The sequence below is a fragment of the Nuphar pumila genome, chromosome 10, assembly GCF_984573655.1.
Source record: "Nuphar pumila chromosome 10, dmNupPumi1.hap1.1, whole genome shotgun sequence".
NCBI lineage: Eukaryota > Viridiplantae > Streptophyta > Magnoliopsida > Nymphaeales > Nymphaeaceae > Nuphar > Nuphar pumila.
In genome coordinates this window covers 95366476-95387536 of record NC_143258.1, presented here as the reverse complement: position 1 = coordinate 95387536, position 21061 = coordinate 95366476, and the positions used below count along the sequence as shown (strand labels likewise).

The 21061-nt window shown below is 40.1% G+C and overlaps 1 long non-coding RNA gene across 1 annotated transcript; it reads right to left on the bottom strand.

The window, feature by feature from the left end:
• Positions 1-978: 978 nt before the first annotated feature.
• Positions 979-20055, bottom strand: LOC149827451 (uncharacterized). The gene is made up of 5 exons (XR_016435168.1): positions 19943-20055; positions 19611-19838; positions 13490-13946; positions 2118-2229; positions 979-1485 (listed from the first exon to the last, which is right to left on the bottom strand). It is a non-coding gene; the product is annotated as an uncharacterized LOC149827451 (long non-coding RNA).
• Between the last annotated feature and the right edge of the window lie 1006 nt (positions 20056-21061).

Below are 21061 nucleotides of genomic sequence, written 5' to 3'. Positions count from 1 at the left end.
AACTCTCCAAACTTGTTTACACTAAGACTTAGGATACGTTGGATTGAATCCACGACGGAAACACTATCTCACATTTATGAGGGATTAATTCTCACAAGCCCATTTTCTCAAGTCATTGCAAAACGTAAGAAAATGGGGCTGCGAGAATGAACAACGTGACTCATTCTCTAGTAAAATGTGAGTCATGCTCATGACTCCAATTCTTCCGAGAATTATTTCATGAGAATCCCTCAAAAGGGACAAGCAAAATTCCCCTTAGTTTCTAAGAGCTCATCAAGTAGCCTTCCAAGGCTAGAAACTTGTTGACCACCAAAGCAACCCACTTGAACGGGGTTCAAATCATGGGCTATACCATGTGTCAAGCGTACCAGTTTCAAAGCCAGGATATTTTATTGGTAACTGGGATTGAATTTTTGCTAGGAACAGTTGCTGCAACTTATTCATCATGCTTGAACCAACTTTCATTTGCCTTGAAGCGCTTCAGCTCAGCTAACATCAAGTGATCTCCACCAAGAGTAGCAACTGATACAGTTTAACCCATCAATACGAGCCTTTTCACTTTTTTGTTTTTAATTCGAGTGTCAGGCGCATTCAAAATATAACTTTTGACAAAATTTTGGTTTGCCCCATGGCCCCCACCAGACATGATCCCAAATCATGCGATTCGAAATCATAAGTGGCCCCTTGTTAATCCATTTTTATGCAAATGAGGAAAGGAATCACTTGCCACTGCAAACGAGTCATTCTCTCATGCTCCATTTTCTCACGTTGGTTTTGGTGTGAGAGAAGAAACATTCCTTCACTTGGATGAGATAATGATTCTCATGGGATTGAAGCAAACGTTTTGCAATGGACAAGTTCTCATCAACTCTTTATCAGAGACACTGTACCTTCCTTCACGAACTAAAAGCCCTTAGAAAAACATCACGCAAAAAATTACTCCAGTCAAGTGTCTAGTACATTTATAGCACTCAGTTCGCAAAAGAATAATAATTACGTATGGGTTCTATCACATTCTTCATTGTATCCAACAAATTGACATGGTCATAAAATCCATGCTCTGTGAAGGATCTGATGTCATTCCTTTTTTCTTTTAAATATGACGTATTTCCATTTATTATTAGAAGGTAGTTTCATAAATTTACAGAGGAGCTTTGAACCAATGCTTTGTGTAGAGGCAAAGCGCGATCCACCAAAGCCAGATTTTAGTGTGAGCGGCAGCTAAAAGACCAGCATTTACTTGATGCTGCAAAGAAATGGAGATTCTGTGCATACCAAAACGAACATGATATATAGTGCACAAGGAGTTTAAGCAAAGCATCATTCCAATGACTTTATTGTCCTTCGCCTCCAAGTCGCAGTTTCTGGATCGAATGTTAATTCCCAAGTTGGCCAAAAATGCAAGTCTTGTTTCAGTGTCAACACTTGAGGTTTTCCATTCAAATTAACTATCTTAACCCGAACAAACGCACCATCTTCTAATTCCTACAGGCAACAACTAATATATAAGAAGAAATCCAATTTGGCTTCCCAATATAAAACAAACTCCAATCACAAGATACAATAATCAAGAACATGACACCAAAATGCACCAAACTAACTTTTTCAGCTTTAATGGTGATTTGCTTAAACCAAGAACATAACCAAACTACTGTTTGGAAGCACATTTCTCAGTGGGCCTATTTCAATTTATTGTAGCACTTGAAAGAACGAGATTAAATCAAGTGTGATTAGTACAGATTATAAAAGAAAAATATGAAACTCTACTGAGCCTCATTAGGAACTCATGAAATGATGAACTTTTCCTTGACTACAAGCTTTATATAGACAATCAAATTGAGTGTCCAACAGACAGAAAGCAAACCTGACGAGCTTCACAATGGTATGAACTAATGAAACAAGACAACATTGTAGAACATCATACTCACGAGCATGATAAATCCAAGTACCAGGTGACACAATGAAAAATTATGCAACATATTCAAAGCATTTAATCATGTAAAACTATGGCATGGTTGCATGGATCTTGGGAAAATATACGATGCTGGTGATGCAACAAGCTAAGAATATGAAGAGAAAGCTACACCTTAACAGGGCACAAAAAGAAAAAGCCATACCTTAGTAACATCAACAAATGTTTGAAGATTCGGAGTGGTTTTTCCATTGACTTCAACTATCCATTGAAGTGTATGCAACCCATACCGATGTGCTGGACTACCATGACACCATCTGCCACAACAGAAACGGTAATCATCCTTCACAACGCAAAAGAACATCTATGAATGCAGTGACAAAATATAAAGCATCCTAGAATCCATCCGTGAGGCTCTTTGTGCAAAAAGAAAAAAAAACAAAAACTATTGAGGTCAGATCAGCAGAAAAAATGTCCAACATTTAGTGCATATGAACTACCACACATAATAGATAATCTGTGTATAAACATCAGAGTGATGGTCTTTACATCAAGTAATTATGCCATAACTGCAGTAAGAAGATATACAATCACATCTACATGCTTTGAGAAAAGGAAATCGAATATAGATATAAAAACACAAACAATCTTCTAGAAAGTGACAATCTTTTCTAGACAAGCAAGGTTTTTGCACCCCAAACATGCCACTTAAATAAGATGCTGCTTAAACTCAACCATTCTGGCCATTACATTTGACTCCATCAAAGCAACTGTACCTAAAAGATACTTTGAGTAGAGATGCTTCTTGAAACAATAAAAAAAATCTTAAAACAGAGATGTTTCTTGAATTAGTGCAGAAAAATCTCACAACTTGGCCCATTAAAACATGTGATGAAATAGTTTGCATGACGCAGACTTGTTCCACATTGCATCAGTCCAAACCAAATCTGTTCTAAGACTAGCCCTATTCAGATGAATTCCACAAGGAAATTGGCAAGAGTAGTTCTTGATAGCTATTCAAGAAAAAGGTGGTTTTCTTCGGGCAAATTTCTGGAATTTACAAAAATGCAAAAAAAAAAAAAGAACTTGGAAAACCTCCTAAATGTATAGGAAAATATAGGGAACTAAAAAATGTGCAAGTTCAGAAATAAATCATTCTTAGCAAAAAGAATCAGATTTCTCAGAAATTTTTGGAAAGAAATAGTGAAGGATTCCTGTTCAATTCAATTTGATCACAATGATACTATCATGGCAAATTCATCTTGAGAGTGTTTGACTACTTTGGATCTGATTTGATCGTAATATCAGAGGCAATAACACACTGAATCTCTGATCCCCGCAACATGGGGATCTGAGATTCATCTTTTAGCTGAGATACACGTATCTCTAGCCATGCAAAAGCGAGAGAGGTGGGTCAGGCCAAAGATTTGTGCATCTGTAATGCATGACTCAAAAAGATCATATCCTCATATATGAGATCGGAGGAATTGAAATGAACCCTTTGAGTTTTCCAATTTATCATAATATTCTCCAGTTTTATTTAACGACCCCAAAGGGGTTTGGTGTAGTGAGATGGGGCCTAGGCTGCTAGATGGGCAGACTAGGTTCAAATCTCACGGGTGTCACCCTCTTGTGCAAGCCAAAACTAGGTGTATCCCTGGGGGCAAGGGGTGCACCCACAGAGTTTTATCCTACCGGAACGGTGACCGTAATTACGGCAGTCTAGTTCCAGTGCGACTAGGTCTCCGATCCCGGGGGAGGTTTCTCCATGTCATAAATCAAAAAGAAAAAAAGAATAACCTTTGAGATAATAAACTGGAAAACTGAAAGTTATATTAAACATTGCAATGGATACTAACCATAGGCCATTATGAAGATGACGACAGCTTAAAGGAAATTTACTTCACCCTACTTTTTGGCCGTACTCCCAGAACACTCGAAGGTCTGACAAATTTTAGGTAATGCCCTGTGATCTCTCAAAGCAGGTTATATGTTCCCCCCGATGATTCACTGAATCCCACGTCTGTGTTCGGGGCTTTGAATGAGCACCACGTATACAAGCACATGGGGCTCGTATTCCCGTGTATGTTGACATAACTTTGCATCGGACTCTGGTGTTGTTGCAAAGACTTAAGTACCCTTTATTGCTATTCTTCTCATAAAGTGATGGTTTGAGAAAATGACAAAAATGCCTTTCATTCAAAAAAGAAAAAACAAATAGTTCAAAAAAAGGACAAACATGTCCTCCATCCAGAAAGTCGAGGATGATGTTGACTCTTCAAAGTCTTCTTCTTTTTCTGTTCAAAAAAAGGACAAACATGTTTTCTTCTTCTTTCTCCGTAAAACACTGTAAAACCCTTTCTCTCTCTAGAGAAGAAATCAAGGGAAACAAAGAGTTCTTCCTAAAGAAGGCCATGAACATCAACCCTCTCACTCTCTCTCCCTTCTCTCTCTACTTCTGTGCACATCCAACAGACGATCCTACATTGCTGCATCATCATCTTCTTCTTCTTCCTTCTTCGTAAAACACTGTAAAACCCTCTCTCTCTGTAGAGAAGAAATCAAGAGAGGTAAAGGGTTCCTCCTGGAGAAGGCCATGAACACCAACCCTCTCACTCTCTCTTCCTTCTCTCTCTACTTGTGTGCCTGATTTAGAGTTTTTGCCCTTACAGGAGGGGGGTCCGGGGGCTCCCCCCCGGCGCGGATCCTTGAGAGAGTAGAGGAGGGCCTCACCACCCACCGAATAACAAAAAATACAACGACTCAACTTCAAGTGCAGTAAGGACCCAGAGTCGAATAAATTTAGAGGCAGCTCATCAGTAAGGACCCACAACAGTCAATGTGCAGGTCAGTCGGTGCTTGATGAAGCAATGTAGGATCTTCTGATGGATGTGCACAGAAGCAGAAATAGAAGGGAGAGAGGGAGAGTTAGAGGGTTGAGATTCCACCAGTAAGATCCGTAGTCCTTCTTGCTGCTAACTCTTTACATTTGCAGGTTGTTTCTTTAAATGATTATAATAATGACAAATATGCGAAGGAGTTCAGTATCAGTGTTTCTAATGCGCTTGCTACTTGTCCTGCTCGGGTTTTGCCAACTCTTCGTGTGAGTTGATCATATGTAATGAACAAAACAATAAATTACATATGATCAACTCACACGAGGAGTTGGCAAAACCCGAGCAGGACAAGTAGCAAGCGCATTAGAAACACTGATACTGAACTCCTTCGCATATTTGTCATTATTATAATCATTTGAAAAAACAACCTGCAAATGTAAAGAGTTAGCAACAAGAAGGAGTACGGATCTTACTGGTGGAATCTCAGTAATCCAATCAAGATGAGCATGAGGGCCAGATTCTGCTTACTGAGAAGCACTTAAGCAGCAAGCAACAAACACAAACAATCAAAGCAAGAAAGAGATGCTTCAAACATTTCAATCAAAACAGATTCAACTAAAGCTGGCATTATGATAAATAACCTTTGAAATGTTGTTTTGCCTATCAGTGGGACGTTGACATGTTGCTCTGAGCATAGCTGTTTGGAAGGGTGAAGCCCAACTGTTGCAGCCAATCGTTGGAGAGGTGGAAGAAGAAGAGGAGGTTGCGGCGTTTGAGACGTCGATGGAAATGCCACCCCTCGAAGCCGAAATCAAGTCCGGCAGGGCAGATTGGTCCGGAAATTGCAGGTTAGAAGGTTCAATGAGGCTGCTGTCCGACTGGTTCCGGCGAATGGAACCCAAGTTCGGAGGAGGTTGGAACAAGGTTGGGATCTACGGGGCTTTGAAGGCATCCTTAAGGAACATAAAGTGCCAGGCCAACGTGATAAGGGCTCTGTTTGAAGCATGGTGCTGGGAGACCAACACCTTTGTGTTTCCGTGGGGAGAGATGACGATCACCTTGGAAGATTTGGCGATGATGGGACTCCCATTGCTTGGAGAGCTCGCTCGAGAGGACCCCAACAATTTCAAAAGCAACAGTGCAGAATCCGGCAAGGCTTGGGCAATCTTTCTTTTGATGATTGTGGTTGTAATGTATCATTGAAGTTAAAATGGGGAATAAACTGACAATAGAAATCGCTGAAAATTTACAGAAATAAACTAGACTCAATAACGAAGACACCACTTTTTACGGATTTGGAATATGACCTCCGGTTAGGGAGATATGGCCCTGACAAGTTGGTCCTAATTCGGGTAGGGATTTACAGCGATTTGCTTACTAAATAACACTACAAATCGTTATAGCGATTTGCGGAAGACACTACAAATCGCTATAGCGATTTGCGGAATTATTTACAGAGCCGGTACTGAGATCTCATGTTCGGGGGTTCCAAACATTTATGGGTATCCGTTGGAAAATACACATTGAGTAGCCTTTTATTTATAATATATGGATACAACTTTTCACAAGAGAACTGACAATAATGATTTCAAAAGGCAAGTGGAGGTGTCGGGAACGCGAAAGATTTGCTGGAGAAGAAGTTCACTGGAGGTGTATGGCGATTTGTGGTTATCGTTGAATAGCGATCTGTGGCATCGCAGCACAGTGATTGACAGTCCTACGCTGCGATGCCACACATCGCAGCACACTTGAACAATCCTTCGCATCACGCTAAGATTGACAGTCCAACAATAATCAACAACGTTCTACGCTGCGATGCCACATATCGCTATCCACGTGTGATTAGACATTCGAACAATACCCAAAAATCACCATGCTGCGATGCCACGGATCGCTCTCCGACTCAAAGCACGAAGCTAATTAATTGATTGCGTTTAAAAAAAATATAAATACGGCTTTTCGCATGCCGCCTTTTTTTGATAACCGCCGCCAAATTAAATGCTTGTGTTCGAAGCATTCAAAAATACGTCTTTCCATGCCGCTCATTAAGTTTCAAATATTCAAAAATACGTTTTCCACGTGTGATTTGACATTCGAACAATACCCACAAATCACTATGATGCGATGCCACAGATCGCTCTCCGACTCAAAGCACGAAGTATCCAGCGATGGCAACAAATCCTTTCCTTATCTATTGATAATTTGCATCGCTGTAATCAGCGATGGCAAACAATCGCTGTATTTGTCTTCGCCAATACTTTGCGCGCTATTCTTTCGAGGCGAAGACAAATACAGCGATTGCGAAGACAAAGATCTCTGTAATAGTAATTTCAATTGTAATCATTGCATTTTTTGAAAAATGAGAAGCTTGACTTTCGAACAAAGATCTACGTTTACAAACAAATCTTTTGAACTTGTGCACTCGGATTTATGCTGCGATGCCACAGATCGCTCTCCGACTCAAAGCACGAAGTATCCAGCGATGGCAACAAATCCTTTCCTTATCTATTGATTATTTGCATCGCTGTAATCAGCGATGGCAAACAATCGCTGTATTTGTCTTCGCCAATACTTTGCGCGCTATTCTTTCGAGGCGAAGACAAATACAGCGATTGCGAAGACAAAGATCTCTGTAATAGTAATTTCAATTGTAATCAATGCATTTTTGGAAAAATGAGAAGCTTGACTTTCGAACAAAGATCTACGTTTACAAAAAAATCTTTTGAACTTGTGCACTCGGATTTATGCTACGATGCCACAGATCGCTCTCCGACTCAAAGCACGAAGTATCCAGCGATGGCAACAAATCCTTTCCTTATCTATTGATAATTTGCATCGCTGTAATCAGCGATGGCAAACAATCGTTGTATTTGTCTTCGCCAATACTTTGCGCGCTATTTTTTCGAGGCGAAGACAAATACAGCGATTGCGAAGACAAAGGTCTCTGTAATAGTAATTTCAATTGTAATCATTGCATTTTTGGAAAAATGAGAAGCTTGACTTTTAAACAAAGATCTACGTTTACAAACAAATCTTTTGAACTTGTGCACTCGGATTTATGCTGCGATGCCACAGATCGCTCTCCGACTCAAAGCACGAAGTATCTGGCGATGGCAACAAATCCTTTCCTTATCTATTGATTATTTGCATCGCTGTAATCAGCGATGGCAAACAATCGCTGTATTTGTCTTCGCCAATACTTTGCGCGCTATTCTTTCGAGGCGAAGACACCCGTAGTATCTAAGGGAGGATTTGCTTACTATGTTATTTTTTTTATGATTATTCAAGATTTTGTTGGATATACTACCTTAAACATAAGCATGAAGTCTTTGCATCGTTTAAGACATATCATATGATGATTAAAAATCAATTTAATGATAATTTAAAAATCTTTAGAGTTGATTCCGGAGGAGAGTATCTTTCAAATGATTTTAAAAACTATCTTGAAAACCATAGAATAGTTCATCATAGATCTTGTCCAAAAACACCACAACAAAATAGTCTAGCTGAAAGAAAACATAGGTATATTATTGAAACAACTAGAACAACTAGAAGCAAAAACCCGCTATTTATCGATTTGAACAAATTCAACCACGAAGCGCAAGTCGTCAATGACAAACGACTATAAACTCTCCAAAAACCCGGCATTGTGGAGATCGGGTCATGCAAAGAGGCATGCCAACTAAGTTAATAGCCCACACGAGATTCCTGTGTCCCAAACCTATCTGTCGACTGTATCGTAGCCTGTCATGAAAGAGAAAATATTAGACACTGAATTAAGTTTCACAAGAAATGCCTACCTCCTCGCAACATCGATAACATACCAAAAGCCTTGTAAAACTGTAGCGATCGTTGCCGGAAATCTGGTCGGGAGGAATGTAGGTTTGAACGTTTGCCGGTACTTCTGCAGGGTATTGCTGCATGATGGACATTACACGAGTTAGCTATTTGACAAGCTTCACGCAATGGGGAGCAATATAATGTTTTACATACCTGTTCATTCGAAGGTCTTTGTTGTTTTTTATTACAGGTTGGTTGTTTCTTAGTCCTTTTCTTGCCAACCAATTCTAGTGCACCCTTTGCCCTCCGACGACTGCGATCAGAGGCAGGTTTTCTTTTGATACCCTTTGCTTCATGAATATATCCATCATAATCAACAACGTTCACTACTGACTTGTTGAAGATAATGTTTACGCTTCGGCGCAACTTCTCGGGAGTGTCAAGCGAGACATGATTTTGACCTACGTTGTTCGATCCCATTATCTTCGGCTGGTATTCATTCGCTGCAAAATACTTAATGTGAATTAACTCCACGTTTTCAAGTAACTCCGTTGCAGCTTTTCTCGCATATGCATAGCCTTCTTCGCTTCTCGATGCCAAATCAGCAACATGCATGAATGACCTACACAGTTGTTGGTAACGGGAGGCTATGTGGCACTTCTCGTCAACACCAGATTTACTCGCATTGTCCATAACGAGCATTTCAATCTTCGCGCGTCTCGTCCATCTTCGCATTACGTAAGACTCAGGTATTTCTTGTATCTTCTCTTGATTGAGTGCCTTTAATGCATGACAGCATAGGATACCTTTGAATTCATACATTTTGCACGAACATTCTACTCTTCCGTTGTCGACATTGTACGTGACATGCGCTTCTTGCCTTTCCTGATGTTTTTCGCCCTGACAAAAAATATGGTATTTGTGCATATTCTCGGTTTGCACCAGTTCTTCTATTCTGCAATTCATGACATGGAACACCTCTTTCTTGATCCATTCAAATACAGTTAGTGTATACAGAGCTGCAGGTCGCATCAATATTTTCATGCCAAAAGTTAGAGGTCGTGTATTGAAGCATTTCACGTCTTGTTCAAGCTCATTCTGTCTTAGACCGTCTACAAATAATTCATATTGTTCCATGAAATGAAACATTGTTAAACATGAATACAGGGTTTTCTTCAGCGTGGCATGCATAGATTTGGCTCTTTGTGTGCTTATCATACCTGCACAAAAGTATTGTCTTTCATATGCCAATGCCCACTTCTCTTTTTCTGCATATAAATTTTGTAACCACAGACAGTCAGCAAGGTCGTATGTCTTAATCATTTTGTCCCAATCTGACTTAAAGGTGACCTTTCTACGCTATGAAGTACACACCTTGTAAAATGTTTGTCAAACCCTGTATTCTGATTAAATATGTGTCCTATGTTCTTTGCTGCATTTTGAAAGATATGCCACAAACACAGGCGATGATGTGCATCTGGCCACACATGAAGCACTGCAGCCGCAATTGCGTGATCACCATCTATAAGTACAGTTTCAGGATGCTTCCCGTTCATTGCCTGTGTAAATACTCTGAACAACCACTCAAAGGTTTCCTTGGTCTGGTCATACACAAAAGCACCGCCTAATATACAACTCTGTGCGTGATGGTTCACTCCCACAAACTGCGCAAATGGCCACTGTTCAGTGTTAATCTTTACTGTAGTATCAAACACAAGCACATCATTGAAGCATTCATAATCTAATCTAGACCTTGAATCTGACCAAAACATATTCACGGCATATCCATCTGCGTCCACTTGCATTGCACTAAAGAAACCATGTTCATTGCTTGATTTATTCTGTAAGTAACGAACCAAACAACATATTTCTCCGTTCTTCATATTATCTGTCCTCTTCCTGCTCAAGTGGTTTCTAAGATCCAAAGGTGTGAATGGCACATTTTCGCGACCACCATCTATGCGGGTAAACAAATTGTATGTCTTCCTTGGTGCAATGCCGGCGCTATCGGCTATTTCAGCCATTGCAGCATGAGCTACAGTTACTTTACGATGTGACCTTAGCATAGGAGTCATAAATGATGCAGATAAATCATGATTATGATCACTGATTAAAGTACGCACGACAAATTTCCCATTCGGATGTCTTCTCAAAACCAATCTCGCCTGACATCCACATCTTGATTCTGGCGTGCTCCTAGTTGGATTTCCCATTGATTTCTTCCAACCTTGCTTGGAACAGACATATGTCTTTCTAACCAAGACACCCTGTGCATTTTTTGACCAAGAAAACCTTCTCACACTGAAGCCAACTTTTAAGGCATAATCATTGTAAAATTTATATGCATCTTCTTCGTTATTAAAATGCATTCCTTCTACAGGAACATAGTCAAGTGCAATTCCATGTACATTCCCAGTTCCTACGGTTTTATTAAGTGTACTGACATCAAAATCAGGATCATTACTGAATTGCATTTCTTCTCCTGGAACATTGAAGTCAGGTGTACTTCCGTGTACATTCCCGGTGCATACACTTTTATTATGTGCGCTGTCATGGTAGTCTACCTCATCATTGAATTGCATTTCTTCCACTGGAACATTCAAGTCAATAGTGGGTCTAATGCCTGCACCTTTCTTTTCATGTGCATCGTTAGTGCAGATGTTCAATTCTTCAGTTGGGTCATAAGTATAGATATTCAATTCTCCAGATCTTTCTATTGATTGAGCTACATCGTCTTTATTACAACCTGATGATAAGCTCAATAATGTTTTAAGCAATATATCAATTTGTGTTTGCAGTAACATGGCAAACAAGTCGATATTATCTCACAAAAATGAGAGTCTGTTACTAATACAGCGATTTGAGATACAATGCATATGATGAGTGAATGTAGGATACCTGATGGGGTAGAGGCCCTTCCTAGCATCTGCAAACAAGCATTCCTGTCAACAGGTCCCAGCGTCTTACAAATATCGATAAGTTTCCAACCTTCGTAAGAACAAGATCTACCTGCAATAACCAAACAAAGCCTTAATGACACACAAGACGACATGCCTTCTTCATCGATAGCATGATGCTGGGAAGCTACTCACGCCGCCTTGATGGAATTGGTTGGAATGTTTGTGCATCATTGCTTTCTTCCTTAATGCCTAACAACAACGACAAATAAAAGAAGACAGTGGAATGTTTTGTAAGCAATATATCGATTTCCGTTAGCAAGCGGCATAGGTTTACTACGATTTAATCAGGATGCATATAAGAACGGATACCACTAGGGTTACGCAAGTCAAAGCAACGATTTAATGAATGAAAGTATCAAAGCAAGTGCGGTTTGATGTTTGCTTGTGCTGAGCATCGACGTGTCGCTTACCATGCCAATAAAATAAACATGTCGTACATGTGTGTTGACGATAACGCTCTCATAATATCCACGAGGCTCTAAAGCGAGTTCAATAGAAGTCGCTGAGAGAGCAACGATATGCATGCGAAAATCGCCCCGCCATGCGTGTCAAGATGTGTTTCTGCACCCAAACGTTTTCAAAGTCTGTGTACAAATATCTTATAAATACATATTACAAAACATATAATATCTTACAAAACGATATGTATAGCGATTTGTCAGATATTGAAAATCGATACGGCAGTTCAGTTTTTATAACTTATAACTCGACGATACAAAAACATACTATCTAAAAGGTCGATAAATATATCGCACAATAAATTACAAATCGATAAGAAAGAACTTGAACATAATAGCAAACAAATCGATATTAACTAACAAAAATGTATCTCACAAAAATGAGAGTCTGTTACTAATACAGCGGTTTGAGATACAATGCATATGATGAGTGACTGTAGGATACCTGATGGGGTAGAGGCCCTTCCTAGAATCTGCAAACAAGCGTTCTTGTCAACAGGTCCCAGCGTCTTACAAATATCGATAAGTTTCCAACCTTCGTAATAACAAGATCTACCTGCAATAACCAAACAATGCCTTAATGGCACACAAGACGACGTGCCTTCTTCATCGATAGCATGATGAGATGAAAAGCTACTCACTGTGCCTTGATGGCACTGGTTGGAATGTTTGTGAATCATTGCTTTCTTCCATGATGCCTAACGACAGCAGTAATGAAGAGAAGACACTGGAATGTTTTGTAACACTGGATCGTTGATAATGGGAGCACTGTTACAGCAGATGGCGCAGGCGAACGTCTCCACTTTAAATGGTTAACATCAAACTTTCTGGAATTTCTGCTTTTTTGTCCTTTTCCCCACCCGTCGTTTCACAACTTTTGAATGGAGGATATTTTTGTCATTTCCTTGAACCGTCATTTCAGGGCAAGAAAAGCAAGTAAGGGTGATTAAGTCTTTGCAACAGCACCAGAGTCTGATGCAAAGTTATGTCAACATACACGGGAATACGAGCCCCATGTGCATGAATACGTGGCGCTCATTCGATCCCCCGAACACGGACGTGGGATTCAGTGAATCATCGGAGGCGAACATACACAACCCTCTCGTGATCTCTGTATTGATTCGGAATTACTGACCAGCCTTCCTAAAATTAATAGATCAAATAGGTAATGAAGGACCTAAAAGAAAATTCAAATCCTGTCTATCTTTTCCCTATTAAGTCTTTCTGTATAGAACCCTGTGAGGGTTGGGGGTGTACTTGGAGCTAGTTCTCAAACTGTAAGAGCATCTTTGGGTTGGTGGAACCACAAAAGGACTTATGGAATAGTAAGCTAGGTGGTAACAAATGTACATTTTTCCCTCGAGTGAAAGTAGATAGATTTAGGAAATATAATGTAGAAAATCTACAAATTCAGGTGGACATTTAAGCTAACAAGTGACAAACAACATTTTCATCCATACTCCACTAATGGAATTGACCAGTCTACAGAGAGTCTGCCTGTTTGTGTGTGTATGTGTGTATACTTGTGCTGCACATACTCACTTTGCTACAAAGACTCCATGACCTTCTTCGGGAAGGAAACCTAGAGCACGCATTGCTGGGTGAGGACCCTGAACTATACATCCACACCAATTCACCATGTGTGTTGTGCCATTGTTGTTTCTGACATCAGTCCCCACCATAAATTTCAGTTCTAGACCCTGCTAAAGATTAATGTCATCAACTTGATATGTGCATGTGTATTAACATTTATGCAAGACAGAGAGAGAGAGAGAGAGAGAACCTGCCGGAAAATGGTCACTTCAAGTTTCCCATCATCATCTACCAGCTTATCTAGTTGGTGGCAAGCATTTTCTATGTCACGAAAACATGTGACTGGCTCATTTTTTATTGCTAGAATCATGTCACCTTCCTTCAATAAGTGTTCGGCTTTGGATCCTGCCAGGCAACCGTTAACCCGCAAGACTTGTCTTCTGATAGGATCTTTCTTGGATAGAGCCTGTACAGGAAGAAGAAAGTGAAAAAAATGGAAAGTGATGATATACAATAACAGCTCAATATTGGTCAGTCATATTAAGATGGAAAACGGATCATGTAAATTTTCATTATAGATATCTTGACCAAGGTTGTCTGGATCATGCTGTATCGTAGGATACCTGTATCGTGTCATATTGTACAGGCTGTATAGTACGATACGGGCCCAAAACTCAATTTTTTTATTTTGGGTTTAAAAAGCCTCTTGAGGGCCGAGTTTTTCATATGTCTAGAGGTTGTTAAAAGGGAATCCATGCACCCTAGGTTCCATGAGATCGATTTGAGAGCCGATTTGGAGAGGGTTTTTGAGATTTTCTCAAGTAAGAGTGCATTTCTACCATTTTTTCACTCAAGTGAATTAAGGTAAAAAATCTTTATTCTATGCTTTTTATTGAGTGCTTTTGGGGGAAGATGGCATCAGAGGATTTGGCATGGCAATGGGGCACTCAAGTAGTGAGTGAAAACTGATTAAGAATCAAGTGCAACTATTGCCAAAGTTCTTTTTCGGGTGGTATTTCTCAGTTGAAGCATCATTTAGCCGAGACACATTATAATGTGCAAGCATACACGTCAAGAAAATTGTCGGATGCCATAAAATGGCAATACCAACAATTACTTGATGATTTGAGAGAAAAAACACAAGAGAGATGAATGAGGCAGATGATCTCAGAGGAAATTGAGGGACAAGAAATAGAGATGTATCATGTTTTATTAAAAAACATGGTTATTTTGTTTTTGTTTATATAATATGAAAGTATGAGTCTTGTGGTGCATGGAATATTATTTATGATTCTATATTAGTTCATGTTTGATGATGTCTTATGTGGCTCATAAAGACATAAATGCTTTATATGTGATTTTATGGTTGTATTTTATTAAATTCATCATTATTTCATGTGATGGTTTTTTTTAAAAAAAATACTAAATTTTTCTGGATTTTTTGGAAATTTTTTATCAAAAATTTACGATACATTTATGATATAATACGATACGGTGTTACTATTGGCCCAACCGATGCGGCTAACCATACGCTACTTGCAACCTTGATCTTGACTACCTCTAATATGAAACCATGGATTTTTGAGTTCTCAGCATTAGTTACTGGTCGAGCCAGCACAAATTTCTAAGTGTCACAGGAGGTAGCAACCAAATGCATGCATATCTGTCTTAAGTTCATGCATTTAGTTCCATTATCTGGGTTTCTTTTGGGTCTTTTCTCTCCATTCTCTTCTTTCTATTTTCTCTTTCTTTCCCTCATCTTGTCCAAACATGTGCGGCTACATTTCCCTCTTCTTGGCTGATATCTGATGCTAGCAGGGCTGTAAAACTTTTTCAGATTTAAACAAAGTCCATGCCAACCTCAAAAAGGGTTGACAGTTCCTCCTCACCAACATTCCCTTACATTCACTTAAGGTTTGACCCTAGGACTAACACAAAACCTACATTACAAAACCTAACCCACAATTGCATTGAATTCATAAATCTTCTTGCACCTCAAACAAAAAAAAAAGAATGTTTTCAACACCCTAAACCTAACATCACGAACCTGAATTGGATGGGACAGACTTTCTCGATGGACTTGGATAGCGTGTATATTCTTAACGTAATGTATTTTGTTATACAAGCACTTTACGTTTTGGATAACCCCTATGGGTTTTGTAAAACCCCTTCCGGCGAAGTCGCCGGAGGGGATAAACTTAAAAAAAAAAAACGGTTTCCCCAAAGGAGAAACCGCGTAACGAGAGGGGGTGAGGATAAACCTCACCCCCCATAATCCGCGGAAAGGGGGGGGCGAGGTTATCCTCAGCCCCTCACCCTGCGTGAGGGTTATAAAAACCCTCACGCAGGTCCTCCTTTCTGCACCCTGCATCGAGAGAAATCAAGAGAGAGAGAGAGAGAGAGACTCTTACCGGCGACAGCAGCAAGGTAAGCCCACCTTCCCCCATCTTCTTCTTTGTTCTTCTCTTTTGATCCGAGCTCAGGGGGGGCGGCAGCCATTGCTGCCGGCGAGTTGCAGGTAATGAAAAAAAAATATGGAAACAAAGAGTGGGAGAGAGAGAGAGAGAGGAGAGAGGGGATCGGCCAGCCGGCCGACGCCGGCGGCCGATCTCCCTGCGTTGGGGGCGGCCGATGCCTTCTCGGTACAGTGAAGAGGGTCGGCAGGTGGCCGCCCCCTCCCTAAAAACGAAAGGGGCTTTACCCCTTTCGGTCCTTTTTAGCAGACTGGGTCAGTCTGGGGTGACCCAGACCAAACCGGGTCGGTCTAGGTGCGACCCAGACCGAGCTCAGCGGTCTGGGTCGCGCCCAGACCGAGTTCTAAAAAAAAAAAAGAGGTCGGTTCGGCCTGGGTGCGACCCAGACCGAACCGGGTCGGTCCGGGCCGCACCCAGACCGAACTGGGTCACGTGATTTTGGTGAACCGATTCGGGTTGAACCGGTTCAAGTCAAACCGGTTTGGGTCGAACCGGTTCAAGCCAAACCGGTTCGGGTCGAACCGGTTCAGGCCAAACCGGGTTGGTTAATTTGGGTTCAAGTAGAACCGGTTCAGACCGGATCGGGTCTGAACCGATCCGGTTGAACCAAGGTCCAAACCGAACCAGTCGGGTCTGGACCTGGGTTTTCAGTCCGGACCCAGTTCAAGTTGGACCTGTCTTAGATCCAGATTAACCGGGTCTAGATCTGACTGGATCAGTCTCGGATCTGGACCTAGTTAGATCATCCTGGATCCAGGCAGGCAGATCTGGATCCAAACAGATTGTTCAGGATCCAGTCAAGCAGGTCCAGATCGAGTCAATCTGCCCTGGATCCAGTCAGAATAGAATGGATCCGGTTTGGATCCAATCAGACTATTCTGGATCCAGTCAGACTTTTCTGGATCCAGTCAAGCAGTTTTAGATCCAGTTATGTAATGGGTCTGAATCCAAACAGACAGAGTTTGAATTCAGATCAGAATCGGATCATAAGATAGTCTCAGATTGCCCGAAATCCGAAATGTACCAAGAGATCCATTTGGATACTTAAGATCCATTTCAGTAAAATGGACATATCTTCGCACTCCAAACTCGGAATCGAGTGAGGTTTGGTGTGTTGGATTTGTATTAAAGAGGGGAATCCATTGGTCTATGAAATTCAGTCAAACTAATAATGCAAAAACCGTGGTTTCTTGAATACGATTCGGGAAGGGTATTTTGATAATTTGGTAAGAGGTTTGTGAACTGATTCAAGTATATTGCTTTAATGACCAGATTCTTTTATTAGAGATTCGTGAGGCTCGATTTCGGAGAGAATATGTTGTTCGCACTTGAGGTAAGGGATATTATAAGTAACTTTAGATGTGAATAAACCTTTTTCACGTTGCTTGTTATCGTAGTGCTATAGATTTGATACGATTAGAATGAGACCATGACATGCATAAATTCATGCTTGACATTATGAGTTAATTTAAATACATGTTGATTGTGATATGCATGTTAGTTGTAATATGTCATGCATGATAGAAAGCTATAGTGATTGCATGTCTAATTGATCATTCATATCATGCATTGTGATTAGATTAAGTTTAGATTAGAGTCTCATTTAGTTCATTCGCTTGGTATGAATGGATATTTAGAGTTTAGCATGCAGTACCCCGTAAATCTCGAAAGTGGCGACCTGTGGCAAGGGCTACCTGGTTCGCGGCCAGAGTGCAGCCACCATGGAGAGTGGGTCGTCGGTGATGTAATGATGTAGAAACGCTACATCATTGCATGATAAGTGAGAGCGGTGTGAGTCCTAACGTCATCATGAGATTAAGAATGAGATTGTTGTGATTATTCATGACACCACTCGTGAGGGAACGAGTGAACTTGAAGTTAAGAATTTGTTCAATATGTGAACTTAGTTATGACTTAGGATTTCACTCACACTGGTTTGAGACTCTAGAGGATCATGGATGGTTGATAACCATCATGTTTAGGATGTAGCATGAATCATGCCGAGATTGAGAGCTTGACCTCCTGACTAGCTACCGGTGGGGTCCCCGTGGTGGTTCACTGCAGTGCCTAGTGGTCCGGGGACCACTGGGAGTGTATGGTTCATTGTCTGGCCAACATGTAGAATTGGGGTGTTTTACAGGGTTGCTACGCCCATAAATGACTATTACCGGTATAGTCAGCCTAGTGATAGTTGTGTGAAAGAGGGTATTTTAGAATAATAATGGGGGAAATTAAAATATGCAAATATGTGTGGTGTATCGAGAACTAAAATAAGACTAGGGGCTTAAAGCCCACTACAGTTGTAAATTGATTATTTATCTACTTATAATTGTTTCTTACTAGGTTGTAGACTCACCCCCATTCTTGTTTAATTACAACTGTAGGTTTCAGGCATTAGATCAGTTTCTTGTGAACAGCTTTTTTTCGTCTTTAGCAGAGCAGTGGTATATTTTACTTTCCTTGTCATTGAAAATAATGTAATTGTTTTTCTTCTTTTATGAATGATGAACATTGTAAGGAAAAGTTGATTATAGAAATAAAATGAAAAGTTTTTTTTTAGCCACGTTTTTCTCTGTGTAAGCTTTGCACTCTTCCCTCTGGGAAATAATACTAACCGAACTCGGACTCCTGAGGTCCCAGATCGGGGTGTTACAGGTTTTGAATCTGATAACCCTTGGTCATCACAGTCCAACCTAAGTTACTAACCATCCAGCTATCTCATTTGACTCACTCTGCTTTCTAGTGATGCTCATCTGTGAAAAAATATTCCAAGGATGATAATCCATAAGAGTATGATGAGACATGATTTGTAGATAGAAGCTTAAGCATCAAGCATCAAGCATCAAGCATGGAAGTATGATTGTTAAAGCACCCGCAGGCAAGCAAACCTTGACAGCTGACTGCTGGCATATGAAATTCAATTAAGGTTTTCCCCAAATACTGCCACCCTTTTTTATTAGCATCGAACATAGGCACTATGAAATTATGGTCATATCACCAGCCTCTCTAGGTGTTTTTATCACTACCCTGAGGAACATTGGAGAGGCTATCAAATGGAAAAAAACTAATGAACCAGTACAAAAGTTATAGTGTGACAACTATGTCACATAAGTGCGGATGTGGGTGTGAGTGAAGGTGCAAAAGGCACGACATATTTGAAAAAACTTGGGTGTGGGGGTGCATATATATATATATATATATATATATATATATATATATATATATATATATATATATATATATATAGCTGTGTGTGTGAATACGTACTTAAGTATATACTATATATAAAACTGGACTCGGTTAGGGTTAACTGAGTCTAGTTTTGGACAGAAATGGACCCTGGTAAGGTTGAACACACCTGACACTACGGAAGCAGTGTCCAAGTGTCACACCCACATGGATGCAGATGCGACATGGGTGCATTGACCTTTTAGAAGAGTCCATGTTACATAGTGTGCCAAGAGATTAATAAAGGATATCATTCCAACACAACCATCATATCTAAAAAAATTGGAGATTCCACAATTCTCTAAATCACTCAAGCACTAAAATGCTGCAATAGTAAAGTCATAATAGTACATGTTCAGAACGCAACATTCAGGTTTTCTGAGATATGATTATCTAGATGATAAGTATGCAAGCAGAAAAAGTTTCACCTGAATCCAATCATTGCTCAGTCCAAAACTCCTTGCTTTCGAAAGCAAAGTGGGATACAGTTCGGCTTCAAGAACTCGAATGAGAGGCATTGGCCTTTTTATCCCATTAATCAGCAGAGATGGTCCATTTGCACCATGAATGATCTTATCAAGAACTTCGCTGATTGCATAAATTGGTATACCGCGAGCAAATTGATGGTCTTCCAAAGAATTGCAACCATATTTCAGCTGCAGATAAGAGAAGATAACGATTGAGTTTTACAGGCTAACACATCTAATCTATGTTACCTGGACATTCTTTGTGATCCTTATCAGCGATGGGTCAGACTTACCTTCTTGATGAAACTAATGGATTTCTCGTTCTCTTGGTAGCTCCTTTCTTCAACATGTTCATGCCGCACTCGTGATGCAGATCGTTGGGCTTTTGCCAAAGCTCGCTGGAATTTCAGTATGCTCTTCTCGGAATGAGTTATATGTTCATGTGATATAAGATACAATTACAAGCATGTCTGTTAGTTTTGAAATCTTGAAATCATATACTCATGTTGTCATATTAATGATAAATAAAGAATTTTGTGACGAAATATTAGTTCTTTAATGACTTAGTGTCTGATAGAATATTTTACTAAGTTATACCCTCTCTCAATCGATAGTTCAAAGTGTAGTACACGTCATGTACACATATATAGAGAGAGAGAGAGTGTGTGTGTAGGTGCAACGAGGGTGTGCATGCACTCGTCAAAGAGCCATTGTATCCCATTTTTAAAGCCCTTGTATGTCTTAAAACTTCTTATAAGTACATAATACTGACGTGTAGCTAATATAGTTCCCAACTGTTCGCAAACCATCACCTGATGTATCATCAATAAGAGTGTGTGCACAAGGGCATGCAACTTTCGTCCGGTGGTCGGAAAATCATTCTCGGGGGAATTCCGGCCGGGAAACGGAGGCAGTGAAGAGGGAAAGAACTCCGCTCTCTTGAATGGAAGACGAAACCTCGTTTGGTTTTCCACTGAATTCGTGCTCTTCTAGCACTTCAGTGAATTAAAAAATTCCAATCTGCTAATTACTATTTTCCTCTTTTCTGATTCCGTAATGATTTTATGTTTACAGCTTCCTGTTTGGTTGTATGTAAATAGATGAGGTATTTTTGGTAAACAGTGTTTACTTCAGGTTTCTTGGATCAGTCAACGAGGAGAGGGTGGTGTATGTTCTCCCCCTAAGACCCACTGAATGCCACATCTTGTGTTCGGGGTTTTGAATGAGCGCAACGTATGTAAGCACATAGGGCTCGTATTCCCATGTATGTCGACAAAAAAATGACAAAAATGTCTTTCATTCAAAAAAAAAAAGAAAACAATGTTTTAAAAAAAAGACAAAAATACCCTTCATTCAGAAAGTCGAGGATGATGTTGACGCTTCAAAGTCTAAATAGCAAAACGAACCTAAAA